Below are 24,763 nucleotides of genomic sequence, written 5' to 3'. Positions count from 1 at the left end.
GTTTGTTATTCTTTATATTTATTTTTTGTCTTGACAACTACAATTTTAAATAAACATATCACCACAGGTTTTTAAAAAGGCACTAACATGTTTAATACTTTAATCAGACAATTCTATGGAAATATGACTTCTATAAAAGGTAATATAAAGATACATTTATAATATGTAGCCTATTGCATGCAACTGAAGACCCCTCCAAAATGGGTTAAATATATTTAACAACAAATGAGATTTTTACCAATAAAAGTGTAAGACAGTTGACAACTTTCATCAATTATTTGACTGTATATTTTCCCCTGGCAGATAAAACTGAAGTTCCATTAATTGGCATAATTATTATGTTGTTAAGGTATTTGTATCCTAACAGGTCATAACCCCATTTATAAACATAGTAATTAATAAATTAATGCACGTGGCCAATTATTTCTCAAGGTGAGAAATAAAGTCTTAAAATATAGACTTTTGTAATTCCTTCTTATCTTGAAAGATTAATAAAAGACTTCAGATATAATAAATTTAATCAAAATCTACTTGCAGTTATAATGACAAATTTTACTTAATAAACACAGCTGCTTTGTACTAAGAATAGCCTCCTCTTGTCAATCTCTGGTAATTCTGCATCAGCTCATACTGTATTATAAAACAACATGAATTTTTTATAAGTTCACTGAAAGGATTTGAAAGATGGTATTCTACTTACTATCCAGTTGTTGCTTGGCTTTAATTGCTATGTAAGGATTTAAAGAAAAGTACAAAACATAAATCTAAAATATTTTATTTAAAGTCAGGTACTCTATATTAGAACTTGGTCATTCTCAACCATGACCTCTAATAGCTTATATAAATACATTTTGTTGAATTTTAAAAACATGCTCATATCTGATAAACTTACTTAAATACCTAGTGATGTTATCTTATTAGAATTAATCTTGATTATTTCACCTTATAAACATTTCTTATTTATTTTTCTCTCAGAGTTATAATAGTTGTTGATCACTTACCTTTATAGCGGTAACAAATATATTCATAGTGAAATATTGTAGCTGGCAAATATTTACTATAGATTTTCTTCCTTTTTTTAAATTAATTATTTATTTTTTTGAGACAGAGTTTCACTCTTGTTGCCCAGGCTGGAGTGCAATGGTGTGATCTTGGCTCACCACAACCTCCACCTCCTGGGTTCCAGCGATTCTCCTGCCTCAGTCTCCCGAGTAGCTGGGATTACAGACATGCACTACCACGCCAGGCTAATTTTCTATTTTTATTTTATTTGTTTATTTATTTTGTATTTAATTTTAGTAAAGATGGGGTTTCTCCATGTTGGTTGCACTGGTCTCGAACTCCCAACCTCAGGTGATGCACCTTCCTTGGTCTCCCAAAGTGCTGGGATTACAGGAGTAATCTACTGCAAGAGGATAATTTTGTATTTTCAGTAAAGATGGGGTTTCTCCATGTTGGTCGCACTGGTCCCGAACTCCTGACCTCAGATGATCCACCCTCCTTGGCCTCCCAAAGTGCTGGGATTACAGGTGCAAGCCACCACGCCCGGCCACCAGATTTTCATTTTTAGCCAACATGATAAAGGGGAAAGCATAAAGCTAAAAGTGTGTCTAACTCTACATTTAAGCTAAAAATTTATCTAAAGCAATTTATGAAATATTATATAATTTACTTTTATAATTTGATTTCGGAGACACCTTTATAACAATCTAATTAAAATACTAAATTCTGATTGCTAAGAGTTCTTTGCAGAGCTGAAAAATTTACTCATAGAATTTGTGTGTGAGTAAAATATAAAATCCTAGTTTCCTTAACTCTACCAGTTTGAAAAGTTTATATATATATATATTTATTTATATATAAATTTATATATATATTTATTTATATATAATATATATCATATATATCCATATATAATATATATCATATATATCCATATATAATATATCATATATCATATATTCATATATAATATATTATATATCATATATTCATATATAATATATTATATATCATATATATCCATATATAATATATTATATATCATATATATCCATATATATTATATATCATATATATCATATATACATCATATATTATATATAATATATACATCATATATGATATATACATAGTATATCATATATAATATATACATCATATATATGATATATAACATATATCATATATGATATATAAGATATATAACATATATGATATATATCATATAATAGATATATCATATATATCATATATATGATATATGATATATATGATATATCTATTATATATAATATATCATATATGATATATATGATATATATTATATATCATATATGATATATATGATATATATTATATATCATATATCATATATTATATATGATATATCTATTATATATATCATATATATCATATATCATATATATGATATATATCATATATATCATATATCATATATATGATATATATCATATATATCATATATCATATATATCATATATATCATATATATCATATATCATATATGATATATATGATATATATCATATATATCATATATATCATATATGATATATAATATATAATATTATATATTATATATATTATATAAATGATATACATCATATATATGATATATATCATATATAATATACATATTATATATGATATATATCATATATATGATGTATATCATATATATAATATACATATTTTATATATATACACACACACGTACACACACACATATACATATATGTAAATATATGTTTATGACCACAGATGTGTTCCTGATCTATCAGCATTATTGGAAAATAACATTATGTTGTCTTAAGGCATCATGCTTAAGCACAAGATGGGCTAGTTCCTTTGAAGTAGGACATTTGAACTATAGTAAACTCTAAGCTTTTGCAACATAACTTGCCAAGGGATAGAGATGGTTGGCTCTGGTGCCAAGAGCTATTAATACATCGCAGTCAACAACCTTTCACTGTTGGCATAAATAATAGTAGTATATAACCACAATGCAACATCTTAACAGAAACATAAAATACAGATATGGTTTGAACCATATCTCAGAGGTATATCCAACTGCTAAGATGTCGGGGAATCTGCTTGTGATAGTAAAGATCCAATGTGGAGCCTGATTGAAGGTAGAGGAGGGCAGCAATAATATAGAAATGTTCCACCCAATGAATGCATGTCTCAAGATCTGACCACTATTTCAACATTTTTCAAACCACTCCTCTAAAGTACTATATCATCATAGTCTTAATAACCTTGAAAAACAAATAGAACTATAGTTTATAAGGAAAAATAATTGTCCTTCCCTACTTTATAAGTAGGCTCTTTCTACATATTTTTATACTTCCCTATATAAGGTTTCTGAGACAAACATATCTTTATATATCACAAATATATCTTTAAAATTATGTATGGTGTGCCTAGAAATAAAGTGCTAAGGAAAAATCTGTCACAGGGACAGAGTTTCATAAGATAGTCTAAAATACGTTATTTTGAAAGAAGTTTATATAAATGAGAAGACAAAAATGTACCATTTTAACAGAAACAAAAGTGATACAACAGCTTATCAGCATACTACTATAATAGAATGTCTTTTCATTGTTGCTTTTTTCTTAATTCTTTCATTGTTGCTTTTTTCTTTAACAGTGTACTTAAAAACACATTTTAAATGATAATGTGACTTAAATATCTCTCAATAATGGGATAAAGCAATTTTTCTTTAGTGATTTATCCTAGATCTGAAGAAAAGAGAATTATCACCCATCATTTGCTAACCAGCAACCAGTATTTAAGGCTCTAGGACTTATAAGCACTCTACACTTTGGAATGCTCATCAGGTCAGACAATCATTTTAAAGATTTTTGAGTATCAAATGTGTAATCTGACAACATCATTTTTTTGAAAAGTAGGTTTTCTTCCTACTGAACAAATGCAGCTTGAAAATAGGAATAGCCAAAGTCTTGAGTATATTTCACTTTACTGCCTATCAGCAAAAAGGCTAATGGTCCTACATTTCAATGACAAAATAATTTTGGACATTACTACACAAAAATAGGGAAATGTTCCTCAAATATATAATAAAATTTCAGAACTCAGATTCTGTCCCGTACTTACCTAGAAAAACAAGTACATAAATAAAATGTAATTTTTTCTGGTTCAGGAAATGGTTGCATCTCTCTTTTCTTTAACATTTATAAGTTTAAGTTTTAGATATGTAAAAGGGAGAAATGTCAATAAACTGAACTGCATTAGAGACATATTTTATTGTTCTGCTTCAAATATGGAGAGACTTCTAAGACAACTGGGCAGAGCAAACTCCCACAAGGGTGTGGTTTTTATGGAGCCCCTCTTTCATACAAGGCCTACATATGGCACCTGTTCAGAAGCTGCATATCAGAGATGTCTTTAGGACTTTACTCAAAAGGTACTGATGGAAGATGCAAAGTGGGGAGAGAGAATTCTTTCCCTTCTCTGCATGCCTCGAAGTATTCATAGCCTACCATGAAGATGAAAATTGTGCGGATGTATTGTTAGATATATAGTTTTCAAGCATGAGGGGTCATTTCTTTTAGATATTTTAGCATGCTTTTGAAAAGGGCTATTTACACTATACACACAGGCCTTAATACAATCTGGTTTATGGCTAATTAGTTCAACTGGTTGTAGCACAGAGATTATAAATGTAAAATTTATTTTAATTCCTAGTTTATTTATTGATTGATTTTGTATTTATTTTGATCCAGGTAATATTGTTCTTCCATTCAAAGCATACCACGTTTAATGGAGCAACTACTCAAAAATAAGTTATGCATATAGACCAACAGAAACTTGCACAAATTAGTGTAAAGAAATAACTGAATGTAGAAGTATAAATAAAGGAAAAACAGTTCTGTTGAGGAGCCGTCTCTTTCAGAAGTTTTCTCTGGAAGAACCCCAAGCTGAGCAAAGTTCTTTCTTATTCCTAGACAATAGAATTCTTGGCATTTATTTCTTTATTTCCTCTCTTATATTTATTTTTATATGTGAGGTTTCCTAAATTTGTACTATTATTCCATGAAATACAAGGCACAGCAGAAGAAGCTCTTTGAATATGGGTTCCCTGATCAAATTAGGCTGGAATATTATAATAGAGTCTCATCTTCAGGAATGAATGCATCTTAGCACATTAGACTATATAAGAAGTAGTGCAAACAAAATCACATTTTTTTAAACCCCGAATATTTTCAGTAACTCTTATTTAGGAAAGGGACACTACTATCATTAGCTTTATCCTACCAGTAACTATAAATATCCCTTGGGACCACCATTACTCTATTAATGAGGGATAGTATTGGCTTGTGAGTAAATGAAAACACAAACAGACCCATAAACAAATTATATGTGCATGTATTTATGTTTTTTTCTATGTAACAAAAATTCTGGAAAGTAGCTGTTCTTAGTTTGAGGTTAGTGGCTCTTGTGTATATTAAAGCCTTGATATGTGATATTATCTTAACATTTTCCTCATGTCTCCATGATGGGACCAGTAGTTCTAGCTATCAAATCCATTTTCTATGCAAAAAAGAGAAGAAAATGACAAAGAAGAAAGGAAATTTTCTGAAAAGCCTCAGCAAACTTTAGTTTATTGCTCATTGGTTGCAGCAAAGTCACAGAGAAATCTTCACTGCAAAGAAGTAGGATAATATATTTTTTTAATTTTACATATCTTCACCTAGGAAAACATCAAGGTTTATTAGTTAAAAGTGAGGAAAGAACAAATATTGTACAAACAATTGATACTAATTGACACAATTTCCTGGGTCAAAATACGGAAAGCATTACATGCCTTTCTAGGATAGGATCCATTTTTATTGAATGTTGCATCCTTATCAATGAAGCATAATAGATAGTTAATTAGTAATATTAATGTGAGCCCTATAGAAGGGGTTCTAGCAACATAAAAAGTATGGTTTGCAAGAGGTACATATGAATAGCAATGTTTGCATTGTACAAAAACTTCAATGGCCAGATAGATGGATACATAGCAAAATAGGGAAAAATAGAAAATTCCCCATTACAACCCTAACTAGTATATTAAGGATATTAGCCATAGTTCTTGAAGCAAAATTTGACCAAGTTTGACCAGCACTGTTCAGGTAAGAGTTTTTTAATCATGTGAGGGACCACTAAAGCTGTCAATGGAGGCAGTTCATCTGCTGTAGGGTTCATTAAGCCTCACCAAGACTCCAATATAATAGTCCTACAGGTCATATGAGGCTTTTTCTCTAAATGTAGGCTGACAAATAAACTTTCTTATTTCAAGTCAACCTATAACATACCTCAATATCAGTAGAAGAATTGGGGCAGGATGGGGATGACAGAGAGTGACACCATTTCTGCTAGTAGAAAATGTTTCTCATTCACAATTTCACAAATTGTTCTCATTTTACAATTTCACAAATTGTTCTCAGGTTTTATTGATTTATAGCATGTAGTTTGATTAATGGTTCTTGCCAAGGGTTGTTGTTTTTTTTTTTTTTTTTAAGTCACTGCCATATTTGGTGCTAAGTCGGTTTCCATAACTGCAAAACTTTAGCACCAGACCTTGACCTCCAATAGATACACAAAGATGTTACCATGCTCTAGAGTCTGTGAAAAACATTAGTCTTTTGATACCTTCTCAGGTGTTAAAGCATTGTCTAATAAACATTTCTTTAGAGCAACTTTGACCTGTGAGATTAAAAAAATCTCATTCCCCTCTTCCCTGACACCTACCTTACAAATAAGAAATACATATATAAATAACATATTTATAGCATATGCTTAATTCTAGTATCTTTTTCTATATAAGTAGTATTGTGTACCATCAAGACATTTATCACATAACTGTAGACATAACAAACATATACATATATGTTATATGTATATAAGTGTACATATAGCAACACTTGGTGAATTTAAAAATATAGAAGAGGTGGAAGATGCTAAGCAATGGAGGAAGTAACAATGACAGATTGCTGTATTTTTAAAGATGAATACTGGTATTTTATCTTTCATCTCTTGGTGCTATATGAGGAATAATATGCTATTTGGTTGGGATCGTGTTTTAATAGAGATGTAGTTACATGGTAATTTCAGTAATAGATTTCTCTAAGTTTGTAATCAATCATGAGCTAAAGACATGTTTACAATCATGATAATTCAGATTAATCTGATGGGCTATTGAGAGAGAAAAGACAGCTCTAGCAGTTGCTGTGGGTGGCAAAACATTTTATGAGCCTCTCAGAGCTCTGAGACAGTGAACATCCGCTTTTTAAAAAGCTTGAAAAAAAGAGGTAAACAAAATTTAAATTAGAACACTTAACCATATTTAAAGTTGGGCAAAAGTCTGGGAAGTGACAGAAACTCATATATTAATTGACTCAAGATTAGAACATATGTAGAATGAGCTCTCCTTTTAAATGTAAGTAATCTTCTACTCTCTATACGTAAGTTGTTGCTTTTTCTCCTCCTAAGAATAAGGAGAACTTGGCTATCAATCACACACAGAAGGAGATACTCTCTGCCACACAGCTATTAAATGAAGAAATGTACATTTTCTACTTCATATATCAGGCCTACTGATGTATTTTCATCTATGGCATCAATCACTATAGGAGCTTAAGTACTTGAAAATGGAAACCCATGGGGCTCAGCCACCACCAATGAGGGCTCAGCTGTTCTATGAAAGCCTTGAAAAGTGAAACATCTGAAAGACCTAAAAATACAGCTTAGAGTCTCAGCATAAGCACTGACCATGTGGTGTCCCTGGCTCCTGGAATCACACAGAGGATTTGAATAACTTGTGCAAATTCTAAAGACAAAGAAAAAAGTGGTAGCACTGAGATTGTCACTAGTGATTTCCAGAATGTGAACAAAACCAGGCATCCTTTGCCACTAGATTAACTTTGAGCAACATCTGTAGAATGCTGGGAGATGTGTGCACTCCAGGAGAACTGCCAATGTCACAGACAAAAGGTTTCAGCATAATTATAAAGTCTCCATGGGGGAAAGAAGCATAGTATCTCTCTGGAGAAATGGAAATGATCTTTAGGACACTGTCAATGTGCATAAAATTCTGGACAGCAACCAACTGTGAACACATAACCAATAAATCACAAAGGAAAATAAGAGAAAAAAATTGCATGTGTCTGCTTTGAACATTTTCCACAAGCAACTTCATGTATGACACAATTATGGCAAGTTTAAATTTTGTGGTTTTGTTCAATTCAAAAGGGAAGTTATTATATTAATTACATCAACTTATAGACACTTTGTCTTATCAATATATGTTCTGTGTAGTACTCAGGATTATGAATAATTGTTCTGTGTAGCATATAAAAACTGTCTCCTGGTATTCCTAATCCTTAACCATGTATTATTAACTAATGTAAGTACTGCTTTTAAAAGTAGTTGAACATAATGCAATGTTGTGTCAAATAACCCTGTTAGACATCTACATCCAAACCGAACAGCCCTCTAATCACCGGTGAGAATCCAGAGTTTCAGGAGTTGATCCCGATGAAGGATTAGCTTTTAACTATAGAAAAAAAGGAAAGGGGAAAGTTGGGAAAATAGAAAAAACATTGTCTATCATTTAGTCTAAATTAATCCCCTCCTCCCCCATCCTTGCAAGAGAAAGTGGCTATGCTACAGGATGAAGGTAGCAGGACTCATTCCAGCAGAAATTAGGTGCAACTTGGAGTATGTACATAGCAATATAAGAGTCAGGCTGAGAACTATAGAGAGAACTCGACACAGATCATTATGTTTAGACCCCTGAGGGCCATGTCCCTAACCATCAGTTTATATCCACTCCAGAAGATTATCTCCCTTCCTTAAGGAAATTCTAGTCTGAGAGTATAAATCCTTAGCTCTAGGAAAAGCCACGTGTACTTCTATGTTGTTTGTCTTCTTCATAAAAACTATCTAATAATTCTTGGGAGTATTCCACTATACTTCCAGAGAACAGATCAGGTTTTAAAAAGATTTTTTAAAATTTAGATTAAAAGGTAATGAAAAGATAATGGTTCACAGAACAATTCCCTCCTCCCTACCAAAGTGTCTTCTATCATTCCTCAAAATTGTTTCCCCAACTTTATTGTGTTACCCATCCTCATCTTTCCTTTAAGCATAGTGCCTTGAATGTTTCCAAGTATTTCACCCCTCTGGCAGGATTGATGAGGATGGATAGGTTGGATCCCATCAGTGACATTTTCAGAACAATGAAATCTAAGTGCATCACAGATGAAAGAAGAGAAAAGTGACTCAAGGGACTGTCTGATTACAAATGCAAATGCAAAGCTACTCCTGACAATAACCCATTGCTAATCAATTTCCTATAACTTTCACTAGAGTTTCCTATTCCAAACATTCTTCACTATCCACAAATGCCCATTGCTAAACTATTAACTGACAAAATAAATCAAGTACTTTCTTTTATACATATATAATTTTTTAAATTTAGATTCAGGGGATACATGTGCAGGTTTGTTACATGGGTATTTTGCATGATGCTGAGGTGTAATTTGGATTTCCTTTAAGCAGAGTCTGACATGATGATTTGGGTGAAGTCAGTCTAGGATTTAATTCCAGGAAACAGAAGTGAGGGAGTAGGGAAGGATGAAAAACAATAAAGTGTGCTTCACTGAGCTGGTTGCTGATTTAGGCAAATGGAAATCAATCTTTTTGGAGACCCTCTGAGGAGTCCTGTAGAACCTACCTCAGAATTATCACACTGAAAGACAGAAAGGCTGGTAAAATTAGACTCGTTTCACCCATTGGTTGAAAATGGTCCTTGGGTGCACACAAACCCAAAGGCACACACACTTTGGAGCTGAGAGAGTGTGTTTTAGAGAAAAACTAAGGCAAAAAAGCAGAAATACCCCATGATATGTGCTTCAGGTAGGATGCCGGAAAGATGCAAAGAACTGTCTATCTCAGCTTCAGCTCTTCTGAAATTGGTTAGGCAAAACAAAGGTGCCACCAGTGGCCAGATAATGAGCTTTTTCTCCACCTCTACCTCTCTTTCTAAATGTTATTCCACACATCATTACATATATTGGCATGGTTTCTATGGCCTTATTCACTTCAGTATTAACTTTCATTCTCTTATGGCTGTACACGTACACACATTTCTAAACTTGCCCTTCATAACCAAAACCAGGTCTCCCTTAATAGCATGGAGACTTTGACACAACTCTGTAATTAAAATTACATATTAGGCTGAGTGCAGTGGCTCATGCCTGTAATCCCAGTCCTTTGAAAAGCTAAAGTGGGAGTATCACTTGAGGCCAGGAGTCCAAGACCAGCCTAGGCAACAGAGTGACACCCCCAACTCTGCAAAAAAAAACCTTAAAAAACGCAACCAGGTATGGTGTCACACACCTGTAGTCCCAGTTACTTGGAAGGCTGAGGCAGGAGGATCCCTTGTGTCCAGGGGTTCCAGGTTACAGTGAGCTATGATTGTGCCACTGCACTCCAGTTTGGACTACACAGGGAGATCTTGTCTCCAAAAATAAGAAATAAAAGTAAAAATTACATATTTACCACCATGATTCATGTTCCTTGTGCTATGGTTTGAATGTCTATGTTCTTCAAAAATATATATGTTGAAATCCTGACCCTGAAGGTGACAGTATTAGGGAGTAGAGACTTTTAAGAGGTGATTATGAAGGTCCTGAAGAAGAAGGCTTCATGAATGAGAATTGTGCCTTTGTAAAACAGACCCCAGAGAGCTGCCTTGCCCTCTCCACATGCAAGGACACAGCAAGTCTATATCTATAAACCAGACATGGAATCTGCCAGTACCTTGATTTTGAACTTTCCTGGCTCTAGTATAGAATTATAAGAAATAAATTTCTGTTGCTTACAAGTTACCCAGTCTATGGCATTTTGTTACAGTACCTTGAATGAACTAAGACAACTTGCTTCCCACTACTCCTTCCAGACCATTCATGTTGGGCTTTGGCAGGATCCAAGCTGAGAAAGTACCAGCATATCCCCAGAAGAAAAACTAGTCAAAAATGACTTTACATTATTCAGAATCCTGAGACTGGAAACATGCTGTCTTTCACTTCTACCATGTTTGGTTACTACTTCAAGTACTCCCTTTCTGCACATTCATCCACTCAGTCGAATTTTCTACTTTGCATGCATGTTTTCAACACCTAATGCCAAATCACTTCTCTATGGAGGTGCTTTGGAGTCTTCAAGCAAACATCTCTCCCACAAATTTTCAAAGGATTCATGCTATATCACTTGGCTCAAATGAATGATTGTCTCTTTTTATTAGTACAATCTTGCAGTCATTTCAAGAGGTTCATCCTCCTATTCACACTGTCAATGGAGTTTTGAGGTGGTGGTATCATTTTTTTGTAACTCCAAGTTAGTGTGTGTAGGCCATTCCACACTAATGGTTTTAACCAGCATCAGGCTTACCCTAATCCTTTTTGTTTTGTTATTTATCAACTTATAAGTCACTTCCTTACATGGCCCACGAACAGAAAACCAAGCTTTTTTATCCGTATTAAGAATTTAAGGTGTCATCATTCCAGTCCAAAAGTTTCTAAATTCTCTAAATATGAATGAGCTATCACACCATGCTTTTGGATACCTATTGCTCCCCAAACTCTTAATTTTGCAATCACAGAGAATTTCTTGAGTGCTGAAACCTTAAACTCCATCATGCTCTTGATCCAAACTTATTATTTCACACTCTTCTCATTCTTGTTATCTTTTTTTCTACATGATCATCTGTAACAGTGTCTTGACCCTTTTTTCAAGTTTTTCAATTTTTCCTCCTATCTCCAGCCATCCTAGAATCCCATAAGGCATCACATTTATATCCCTACCACTGTGGATGCTAGATCAAACAATTGCTCTTTCCTCTCTCCAACTTCCATTCTGTTGTCAAAAAATAACATATCTGAATGCAAGAGGAGCACTGCAGATTTATGGCAGGAGATTTCTATTTCCTCTCAGTCTTCTAGAGAAAAGGGAAAGAAGTGGCCATTCTGCTCTCCCATGGAAGGAAAAAAAACAAAAAACAAAAAAAACTCACATTGAATAAGCAGCAGGATCTTCACATGGCAACAGCACAGGTTGAGGCATTCCTATCTTCTCTGTATGGAAAAAAGGAAACCTATTCTTGTCCTAAATTGGGTCCCATGACTCCCCCAATAGATACAATCCAGTTTCTGGAGATTCAAGTTGCTTGATATAGTCAGTCTTGATGATGGAGTTTATGATGACTATTGTCCTAGAGTAGATTTATTTACAGTTCAAAGTGGGACACAAGAATTCAGCTAAGGCAGTCTGTGCCTCCAGTTGACCATTCCCTGAGCCCATCATAGTGATCACTAGCAACACCTCCATGCTGAGAATCACAGAAGCACATCTGGAGTTGTTATATTCCTGTCCATCCAGCCTAAGGGGGCGAGAATGTAGTAGGATACAGCACAGTCCCCACCCAGGCAGAAAGCAGCAGCTAGCAAAGTAATAATTGCATGTGGAAGATCATTTATGAGCATATCTTAGATCCTAGCAGAAAATGAAAAACACCTAGAAGGCTGAAACTTTTGTGATTATGCTTGAGATGGGTCAAGTCATAGACTCATATATTAACAATCTTTTTTTTTTTTTTACTTGTAATGGTTATACAGGAAAAAAATCCTACACACAAAATAGTTCACAAAAAATAATTAAAATTCTCATCCCTGAGTTGTATTCCAAAAAGAAACAGCTATAACTTGTTTGTTATGTATACCTCCAGAGATTTTTCCAAAATATGCAAGTATGTACATATTCTCTCCAAGGATAGACATTCACCTGTGTACTTTCTTTTTATAACACAAATAAAATCATTTCATATGCAATTCAGTGTCATCTGGCTTTATTTACTTGTCAATATATTTTAGGACTCTTTCTATAGTGGCATGTATAAATCAAACAAATCCAATTCATTTTAAGAACTGTGAATATACATGTATGCACACATATATTCAGAGAAAGAGAGAAAGAGAAAGAATTATGCAGCTAGTTTTCTTATTAATAATGTTTATAGTGTTTTAAAATCTTACAGTTACACAAATTAGTCAATGAATGTAATTAATATATGTTTTTACTCACTTGTACAGCTATATCTGTTAGATTTATACAGTTTAAATTGCTGAGTTAAAGTATGCTAAAAATTTACATTTTGGTAAACTCAATTTCTGGGAGACTGCTGTTTTTAATTTTTTCTACCAATATTGTTCTTTAATACCCCCTTTATTATATTTTCTTGGATAAGTAGTGTGGGAAACATGTTTGACCTGATTTCCATACAAGAACATCACAAAGTTACATTTCTTAATCTCCTAATCCCATGCAAATGTCCATCCCAAATCTACTGGATTAAGAGCTTTTAATGATGTGACCTTTTAGTGTATAACTCAACCCTTTCTGCATGCCGTTAAACTCTACTGTTCCTTGCCCTTAAATGGAAATATGTTTCCTCACTTAAATTGGCTCTTTTTTAGGATGTTACTTTTTCCCCAATGGATTTTACTTCTCTGGTGAAGTCATTCAATAATCTCATGGACCTTTAGCTTGTTCACCTGAACAAAACAGAAGAAGCAAACTATAAATAATTTCCAGGACAATTTCCAGGTGCAATCTTCTTAGCTCCATACTTTTTCATATCTGTGTGGCTTTAAAACATACTTAGAAACTTTCAGAGTAATTACTCTCTTCCCTTGTTAATTTAAATATTCCAGCTCAATTTTTCTGATCATTGAATATTATCCACAGTTTTTTCTTTAACGCTCTATTTTCATAACCACATCAGGTATCTGAGAATTCCAATTTCCAGGATAATATATTATTTGACCTTTGCTATTAATATTTTTATACATCTCTAAAGGTGATTAACAGGTTTATACATTTCTTTTTTTTATTTTTATTTTTCGCTTTTGTTTTTTTTGAGACAGAGTCTTGCTTTGTCACCCAGACTGGAGTGCAGTGGGGCCATCTTGGCTCACTGCAAGCTCCGCCTCCCGGGTTCACGCCATTCTCCTGCCTCAGCCTCCCAAGTAGCTGGGACTACAGGTGCCCGCCACCACGCCTGGCTAATTTTTTGTATTTTTAGTAGAGAGGGGGTTTCACCGTGTTATCCAGGATGGTCTCGATCTCCTGAACTTGTGATCCGCCTGCCTGGGCCTCCCAAAGTGCTGGGATTACAGGCATGAGCCACCATTCCCGGCTATACATTTCTAAAGATGATGGTGTCTACCATTTAGATAAGAATGTGTTAGAGTAGTGATTAAATTGCCACCCATTTCCATTGCTCTAAATTATGAAATTCTTATAATTTCTTTGACTGGTTCAGCTAGAGTCTTTGTAAAAGATCAGTCAAAAACAAACAACACACAAAAAACCTTTAAACTACTGTCAGAAAACCTTTCCACTGCAACCTAAAATATCTAAAAATGACCTGATTCCAAATCCTATGTTATCCAATTTTTACATAGATAAAACCAAGTCTTATATATTTGTCAAAGTAAGGAGTATTTTGTAGTGTTTCCAGAGGAAAATAAAAGACAAACTCATTAGTTATAGGTACAACAAATAAAATTAGCAAAACATTTTATCATATACCTAAAGAATGGTTATCTTATTTACTTCAAATTGTATCAATAGGAAGGAAAATATTACCTATTACACAATAGCAGTTAGTCTTCAGATGTGTTTCAAACTTGATTGGGGGTATTCCCTTGCAATTCTGGGCTGAAATCCAAGCTATTAGGAGCACTTGGGTTTTTGCAGCCCTAGCATCCCTTTCTCCACCTCCAAAAATACATTCAATCAAATAAGATTAGGGTAAACCAGTCTCCTACAAAAGGCAAGAATACTCAACATTCTAATTACCGGCCTTGAAAATGTATTCCTTTTTGCCTACAGACAAATCCTTTTTATTACATGAAAACAAATATGCCCTAAAATTTGGAATACTCAGATAATTTTAAAAATTGAAAATAAGTTTTACAGACAAGTGCTAGAAAAAAACACAAAACTCAATCATCAGAATAAACACTGCTAAATAAGAAACTAGATTCCTCTAAGATTCCTTCAAGTAAAAGACATTGTAAATATTGAGTACTAATAAAATATCAAATTAGTGAATAAAATAAAAAGGTCATGGTGGGGCAGAAGAATAAAGAGCGGGAAGAGAATAGAGAAAATATGGGGAAATGTATGCTAGTGAAGTAAAAATGAAATAGCATAGTTGATGAGAATACATATTAATTATAAACCGTCAGATTACAACAAATTTTAGTAACTAACAAAATAGTTATTAAAACATAAATACCTTTTGCAACTGTTTTTAATACTTCTGAGGCCTCATCCTAAAAAGTTATCTGAGATTGCAATCAGTATTTGCAACCAAAGATGTTTACTCAAAAGTATTTTTGTAGTAAAAACAAACAAAAAATAGGACTGATCTAAATGTCAAACTTTAGAGAAATTATTACGTAGATCATTTCCTATCAATATAATAGCTTAGCAAATGTTAGGTAGAAATGTAAAAGAATTCAAAATTTTACAATGTATGTGATCTTAACAGAGTGGTAAATATTTAGGAAAAAAAACATGGAAGGAGATATGCTAAACCTGGTTACAAATGGGGGATATTATGAAAACAGTGTTTTTCTATGACACTATATCATTTTAGGTATATTTTATATTTTCTATAGGGCACATATATTACTTACATTCCTATTTAAAATGCAAGGAAAAACATAGAAAATACTGAGAGTCACATGGTGATACAACGTAATTAAAGAAAGACCCTCAAAAGTTTAAAAGTCCTTCATAATTCTTTCTTTTCCTGATTTTAATCCCTAGGCTCAAATTTTGTTGACTTTAACAGAGCCCTGAAATTGCACCAATATGTATTTTGTTGACAATTATTTTTACAAGATCTTGAGTTTTTTAATGAAAATCTAAAAACAGGAGGAACACATTTAACAACAGATGTGGGCAGATAAATGGATAAAATCTAAATATGAGATTAATTATATTTTAGAAATGTACTGCAGGAAGATGGATTGGTACAATACAGTAAAAATACTTCAACTAATTTTAAGCAACAGATAGTGATTCGCTATCCAATACAATCAAGAGTGAAAAAAATGCTAACTTGGTTAGAAACGTTGAAAAAATAATATAAAGAAAACAGGTAAGTACAAGTAATATATCAGTTAAATAGCAGACATCCTATGAAATTACGGATATACCAGGTGGACAACATTCCTGTATGGTTATATTACCTATGAAAAACAGGCTGAATTTACTTTTAATTTAGGTTTTCAAACACGTAATTAAAATTACACCATGGCTTTCATTACAAAGGATCATTTGATTAAAAGAAATGCAACCCAGTCAAATTAGTAGAAATAACAGAAGATTTATATTAAGGAAACAAAAAACATGGGATGGAAAGAATTTCATAGATATTGTAAAGTCATAAACATCCGTTTTCTACTTCTCTCTTTCTCTGTCTCTCATTTAAAAGGATGCCCCATCCTATGAAAGGATTTAAAAAAATAAAATGTCAACATAACACAGTATTAACTGTTAAAAGATTAGCAGAGAGAGTGAATACCTGTCTCCAACACAGCATTCTTTCTCTCTTTCTCCTTCTCTCCTCCCTGTCCCTATCCTTTCTCTTTCATTGTTATGTTTGACTTTGTTTTTGTTTTTGTTTTTTCCTTTTACTGGGCTGCACAACTCAGCAAAATGTAAACCTGCTTAAAAGTGTTAGATCTAGCTTTCCCATAAGTTGTTATTCACAAAGTTTTGACTGCTGCTCTGCTATCACTGTCCCCAAATCTCCAAACCTTTACAGCTTCAGTACTTCCAAAACTTTGAGTATATCTCCGTGTTCCTGGTGGAAATTTTCAAAAGAGAAATCTGATGGGCTCAGCTTAGATTAAATGTTTACCCCTGGACCAGTCTACTGCAGTAACATATGGAATTACCTTAGAAAAACGTAGGCAGCTGGGATAGCTCCTCGGGAAGGGCTAAGGAGGTCATTTCCAAAGACAAGGCATATAGTTTGCGGGAGAAGTGTTTCAGACTTCTCTACTACATACCATAAATATTTATGTCACATTCTAAGAAGCATGTAAATGTTTTATAGCAAAATTATCATCAGGACTGGTTTAATGAGCCTGTGACCTGTGCGATTTGCACAGCATTCTGCACAGAGAAGAGCCCAACACATGTGCTCTGTTGGAATCTTGTTGAAATTCTTAACACTATTGGAACGAATGGCACCCGCATTTTCATTTCATACTGGACTCATAATTTCTGTGGTTGTATCTGACTACAGTCCTTGCTACTGAAATGCAGAAATTCCTTAAACTGGACAAGGCTAATATGCTGAAAGAGTGCCCTTTTTGACTCCTTCAGACTTAGTGCCCCAAAGAACAGAAGATAAAAGTAGTCATTGACATTCTAAAACAGTAATTTAAGACTATGCTAATACACTCAATATATTGAAGTATCACCATTTATCTTAAATTATATTAAAATCCAATAATCTTTGATAGAGATCAATTTAGATGGGATATTAATTATAAGTAGATGATGGAGGAAAAAATAATAAAACTTTCAGAGTCCTGGTAAAAGTAATTTGACTTTAAGATTCTTGATAACATTCCTGAATCCCTAGTGTTTAGCAAATCCACCAAGGAGATATACCATCATACACATTTCATTATGTTCTCTGAATCTTCTCTGACCCCTCTCCAACCTCTCCAGCTTGAGAACACAGTAGGTGCAGCTACTTAGCCATGTGGCCTTGGGCAAGCTACTTAACATTTCTCAGCCTAGTTAATTTATTACAGCATTTACCATGATGTTTTACAATTTATGTCACTTTTTGTCTACCTACCAGACTATTTGGTAGGTTCTTCCCAAAGCGGGGAGTTTCTTTTTTCTTTTTCTTTTTTATTTTATTTGATTATTTTTGTACTTTAAGTTTTAGGGTACATGTGCACAATGTGCAGGTTAGTTACATATGTATACATGTGCCATGCTTGTGTGCTGCACCCATTAACTCGCCATTTAGCATTAGTTATATCTCCTAAAGCTATCCCTCACCCCTCCCCCCACCCCACAATAGTCCCCAGAGTGTGATGTTCCCCTTCCTGTGTCCATGTGTTCTCATTGTTCAATTCCCACCTATGAGTGAGAATATGCGGTGTTTGGTTTTTTGTTCTTGCGATAGTTTACTGAGAATGACGATTTCCAATTTCATCCATGTCCCTACAAAAGGACACGAACTCATCATTTTTTATGGCTGCATAGTATTCCATGGTGTATATGTGCCACATTTTCTTAATCCAGTCTATCATTGTTGGACATTTGGCTTGGTTCCAAGTCTTTGCTATTGTGAATGGTGCCGCAATAAACATATGTGTGCATGTGTCTTTATAGCAGCATGATTTATAGTCCTTTGGGTATATACCCAGTAATGGGATGGCTGGGTCAAATAGTATTTCTAGTTCTAGATCCCTGAGGACTCGCCACACTGACTTCCACAATGGTTGAACTAGTTTACAGTCCCACCAACAGTGTAAAAGTGTTCCTATTTCTCCACATTCTCTCCAACACCTGTTGTTTCCTGACTTTTTAATGATTGCCATTCTAACTGGTGTGAGATGGTATCTCATTGTGGTTTTGATTTGCATTTCTCTGATGGCCAGTGATGGTGAGCATTTTTTCATGTGTTTTTTGGCTGCATAAATGTCTTCTTTTGAGAAGTGTCTGTTCATGTCCTTTGCCCACTTTTTGATGGGGTTGTTTGTTTTTTTCTTGTAAATTTGTTGGAGTTCATTGTAGATTCTGGATATTAGCCCTTTGTCAGATAGGTAAGTTGCGAAAATTTTCTCCCATTTTGTAGGTTGCCTGTTCACTCTGATGGTAGTTTCTTTTGCTGTGCAGAAGCTCTTTAATTAGATCCCATTTGTCAATTCTGGCTTTTGTTGCCATTGCTTTTGGTGTTTTAGACATGATGTCTAGGACCAGATGGATTCACAGCCGAATTCTACCAGAGGTACAAGGAGGAACTGGCACCATTCCTTCTGAAACTATTCCAATCAATAGAAAAAGGGAATCCTCCCTAACTCATTTTATGAGGCCAGCATCATCCTGATACCAAAGCCGGGCAGAGACACAACAAAAAAAGAGAATTTTAGACCAATATCCTTGATGAACATTGATGCAAAAATCCTCAATAAAATACTGGCAAACCGAATCCAGCAGCACATCAAAAAGCTTATCCACCATGATCAAGTGGGCTTCATCCCTGGGATGCAAGGCTGGTTCAATATATACAAGTCAATAAATGTAATCCAGCATATAAACAGAACCAAAGACAAAAACCACATGATTATCTCAATAGATGCAGAAAAGGCCTTTGACAAAATTCAACAACCTTCATGCTAAAAACTCTTAAAATAAATTAGATATTGATGGGACGTATCTCAAAATAATAAGAGCTATCTATGACAAACCCACAGCCAATATCATACTGAATGGGCAAAAACTGGAAGCATTCCCTTTGAAAACCGGCACAAGACAGGGATGCCCTCTCTCACCACTCCTATTCAACATAGTGTTGGAAGTTCTGGCCAGGGCAATTAGGCAGGAGAAGGAAATAAAGGGCATTCAATTAGGAAAAGAGGAAGTCAAATTGTCCCTGTTTGCAGATGACATGATTGTATATCTAGAAAACCCCATTGTCTCAGCCCAAAATCTCCTTAAGCTCATAAGCAACTTCAGCAAAGTCTCAGGATACAAAATCAATGTGCAAAAATCACAAGCATTCTTATACACCAATAACAGACAAACAGAGAGCCAAATCATGAGTGAACTCCCATTCACAATTGCTTCAAAGAGAATAAAATACCTAGGAATCCAACTTACATGGCATGTGAAGGACCTCTTCAAGGAGAACTACAAATCACTGCTCAATGAAATAAAAGAGGATACAAACAAATGGAAGAACATTCCATGCTCATGGGTAGGAAGAATCAATATCATGAAAATGGCCATACCGTCGAAGGTAATTTATAGATTCAATGCCATCCCCATCAAGCTGCCAATGACTTTCTTCACAGAATTGGAAAAAACTACTTTAAAGTTCATATGGAACCAAAAAAGAGCCCACATCACTAAGTCAATCCTAAGCCAAAAGAACAAAGCTGGAGGCATCACGCTACCTGACTTCAAACTATACTACGAGGCTACAGGAACCAAAACAGCATGATACTGGTACCAAAACAGAGATACAGATCAATGGAACAGAACAGAGCCCTCAGAAATAACACCGCATATCTACAGCTATCTGATCTTTGACAAACCTGAGAAAAACAAGAAATGGGGAAAGGATTCCCTATTTAATAAATGGTACTGGGAAAACTGGCTAGCCATATGTAGAAAGCTGAAACTGGATCCCTTCCTTACACCTTATACAAAAATTAATTCAAGATGGATTAAAGACTTAAACGTTAGACCGAAAACCATAAAAACCCTAGAAGAAAACATAGGCATTACCATTCTTTTTTATTTTTCTATCACAAGTGCAAAATACAGTGACCAGCACATAGTAAAACCTTTACAAGTGTTTGAAGAATGGATGGATGAATGGATTCACTCAATGAGAATTTTGTAAGCATGTAAAAACAATATTCCCTGGTTTACTAAAAACCAAAACAAAGCATTTGTTTAAGGAAATAACCACCAGAAAAACAACACAGTCTTGGAATTGCAACTCTTTTCGCACATCTTGTTAGGAATTATGTTTTAAAAGGTATGCATGTGAAAGGAAAAACTGATCACCTTTACCAGAATTACTGAAAATCCTATTTCCATATTATATATTTTGTTCGGGAGGTTTCCATATCCGGAGGCTTGGAGACAAGGTTAAGTAAGCATCAACTTCGTGAGAGTAAAAACAAATGTAATATGAGTTAAATACAAGACTTAGAAAATAGAAAAACATGAAGACCTTAAATGTTTCCACTGAAGAGAAGGGTTTCCTAAAAGTTTTAAGAATCCCATGAGGATCTGACGGAAAAACCTACCTTAAGGACATTTTATATGCACACGAATTATAGTATTCAGTTGCAGGGGTTATACAAGTCCTCTAAAATTTATTCCTCCACATCCAAATGTATACAGACTTGCAATATTCATTTACTATGCTAGACATTAACCAAATGTGATTATTTAAATTTAACTAAAATTAAAATTTCAGTTCTTCCATCACCAGTCACATTCCAAATAATCAATGGCCACACAGTTCTATTTAAATTACATTTTTAAAATTATTTTTTGTTTTAGAAATAATCTCTCATAGTCCCAACACTGCTGATACACACTAAGCTTTCTTTCTGAATCTAAAACAAAAATTGAAATTTAATAAGAAGTAAAAAAATTCAGAAGGTTGATGTCCAGTTTAATCAAATATGGAGTAAGAATAAGAGAATCTACACACGTGCAAAACTCAAATATCATACATCCAATCCCCAGAATACAGTGCATAAAGTGCTGTACCAAACAGTCACAGTAAACCAAGAATAATTAAATGACATTTAAATAAAGTATGAATCAATTAAAATTACAGATTTAGTTCCTCTGTCACACTAACCATATTTCAAGTGTTCAATAGCAACAGGATGTTAGTGGCTACCATACTGTGAAGCATAAATATAGAGCCTGTCCATCACTGCAGAAAGTTCTGCTGAATAAGACTGACACAGACCTCAGAGAGCGCTTATCCTAGAAGTTTGATCTTGGTGAATGTGGTGAATTGGGTGTGGAGAAATTCTGTTTGGATAAAGTGTAAATATGAGTATTTCCTAGTGAGCCTAAAGTTGATTTTTTTTCAATTCTTCCAAATACTAATTCCATGAATATATAAAATTGACTTCAATGCAAAAATGACAACCAACAGTAGCTTTGTATTTTAGATGGTGTCTAGATTTTGTTTTTAAACAGACCCATGGTTGAAATCTATGTTTTCCATTTTAAGCTGGGTGAAACTTTAGGGCAGGTTATTGACTTTTTCATTTGAAAAGTAGGAATAGTAGCACTTCTATGTCAGGGTCATTTTATAAGATGGAAACAAAAGACCTGAAGCACTTTTTTAACAAGTATATTTAAGATATGGTAGCAAATGTAAAGATACTTTTGACATGGAGTAGTCTCAGATTCCCTTTAGTATGTTTAATTGATTTTAATGATCAGTGTTGAATAATTTGTGTTATTTCTCCACTGCAACTTGATTATATTGAACGTGATTATATGCACCTATCATCTTTATACCCCTATTACCTAGAATACTGCATAGCACACATCAGTCTTTCAAAAAATATTTATTTAATGAATATGTGTTCAAGGCTACAGATTAAATACAGACCAAATATAACCCAGGAATATAACCCAGGACTCCCAAATCTGTGTGGTGATTCAGTTCAAAGTGCAATAGACAGAGAAGGAAAATGTCTTCATTTTCTATTTTGTGACATAATCTTTCTATCCCCAGAAGGTTTCACTTTTTGTTTTGTGACATAATCTTTCTGCACTCAATTTCCTTCTCTGTAAAATGAAGAACTGAGATTACATGATCCATCAGCACTTCAGCTGATTCTCTGACTCTTGGCTTTTAATATTAGTATCTCCCCCACTTATAATATACTATAGCATATCCCACAGGATATAGGATAATAAAATCCTCTGGCTTATAAAAAAGTATGTATTTTATGTTTCAGAGGTCAATTAATGCCACAGAATGCCTTTAATTGTATTACTGGTCTTATTTATTTTTGTTTAAAGAAGGAATATTTAAGGCTACATTTGTAACTAATGAAAGAAAGTATAATACTTGCAAAACATAAACTGATAACATTAATTGAGGAGTGAAACATATTCCATTATCTCTTCTGTATTTACTGCTCTAACTCATTATGAATCCTTTCATCCTATATGTGAGACATCCATAACCAAGAACCTGAAGATGATGGTCTGTCTTGAGATATAAATCACTCTGCCAAGTGTTCTTTTTACCTATGTACTATGACCACTTCTCTGAACTCAAATAGAAACATCCAGTGAGTATTCAGTTCTTCTTCAACGTAATGGAGGGTTCCTTATAATGTAATGAAATGTTTGTTAACTTTTTTTTTTGCTGTCTGTATGTTCAGTATCTATAATCAGCACAATTAGAAGTAACAAAAGCTCTTTGAGAAAACTGTTCTGTGTGTTTGTCTGTTTTGTTAAGGGAAGAGCAGCAATATCATAATAAAAGTTGAAAGTTACTGAAGCATTTTAGTTCATGCATCTATTTGAAATACAAATGATCCAAAACTTTAATAATAGAAACATCTTGAAATCCTGAATAATTATTTTATTTTATTGATATCACATGAGTACATGAATGTGCTTTCAGGAAGTTAATACGTCATTAAATTTATTTTCCATATATTTATAGAAAACTGTAATGTTAATTATAATGCGCCACCCAAACAAGTATTATTTCACTGACTCAAATTTTCTACATGTGTAGAGTAGTGCAAACGACACAACACAATGAGTCAGAAAGCCTGTACTGCAGTTCCATTTCTGAGCCACCTTTCAGCCATGTGACTATAAGCACATTGGAGACTTAGAGTCAAGATTTGCTCAGATACGTGATTTATATCATGCTTTGTACAATGATTTGTATAAAAAAAGCAAAAGCAATATATAGATACCCAGCCATGATTGTTGTAACTATATTTAAAGTATGTAGTTAATATATAAGATTCACATTTTAAAAAATTATAGAAATGTCCTAAGCCAAAAGAACAAAGCTGGAGGCATCACACTACCTGACTTCAAACTATACTACAAGGCTACAGTAACCAAAACAGCATGGTACTGGTACCAAAACAGAGATATAGATCAATGGAACAGAACAGAGCCGTCAGAAATAATGCCACATATCTACAAGTATCTGATCTTTGACAAACCTGACAAAAACAAGAAATGGGGAAAGGATTCCCTATTTAGTAAATGGTGCTGGGAAAACTGGCTAGCCATATGTAGAAAGCTGAAACTGGATCCCTTCCTTACACCTTATACAAAAATCAATTCAAGATGGATTAAAGACTTAAATGTTAGACCTAAAACCATAAAAACCCTAGAAGAAAACCTAGGCATTACCATTCAGGACATAGGCATGGGCAAGGACTTCATGTCTAAAACACCAAAAGCAATGGCAACAAAAGCCAAAATTGACAAATGGGATCTAATTAAACTCAAGAGCTTCTGCACAGCAAAAGAAACCACCATCAGAGTGAACAGGCAACCTACAAAATGGGAGAAAATTTTCGCAACCTACTCATCTGACAAAGGGCTAATATCCAGAATCTACAATGAACTCCAACAAATTTACAAGAAAAAAACAAACAACCCCATCAAAAAGTGGGCAAAGGACATGAACAGACACTTCTCAAAAGAAGACATTTATGCAGCCAAAAAACACATGAAAAAATGCTCACCATCACTGGCCATCAGAGAAATGCAAATCAAAACCACAATGAGATACCATCTCACACCAGTTAGAATGGCAATCATTAAAAAGTCAGGAAACAACAGGTGCTGGAGAGGATGTGGCGAAATAGGA

The sequence above is a fragment of the Pongo pygmaeus genome, chromosome 13 (assembly GCF_028885625.2).
Source record: "Pongo pygmaeus isolate AG05252 chromosome 13, NHGRI_mPonPyg2-v2.0_pri, whole genome shotgun sequence".
Classification (NCBI taxonomy): domain Eukaryota; kingdom Metazoa; phylum Chordata; class Mammalia; order Primates; family Hominidae; genus Pongo; species Pongo pygmaeus.
This window is presented reverse-complemented; position numbering follows the sequence as displayed.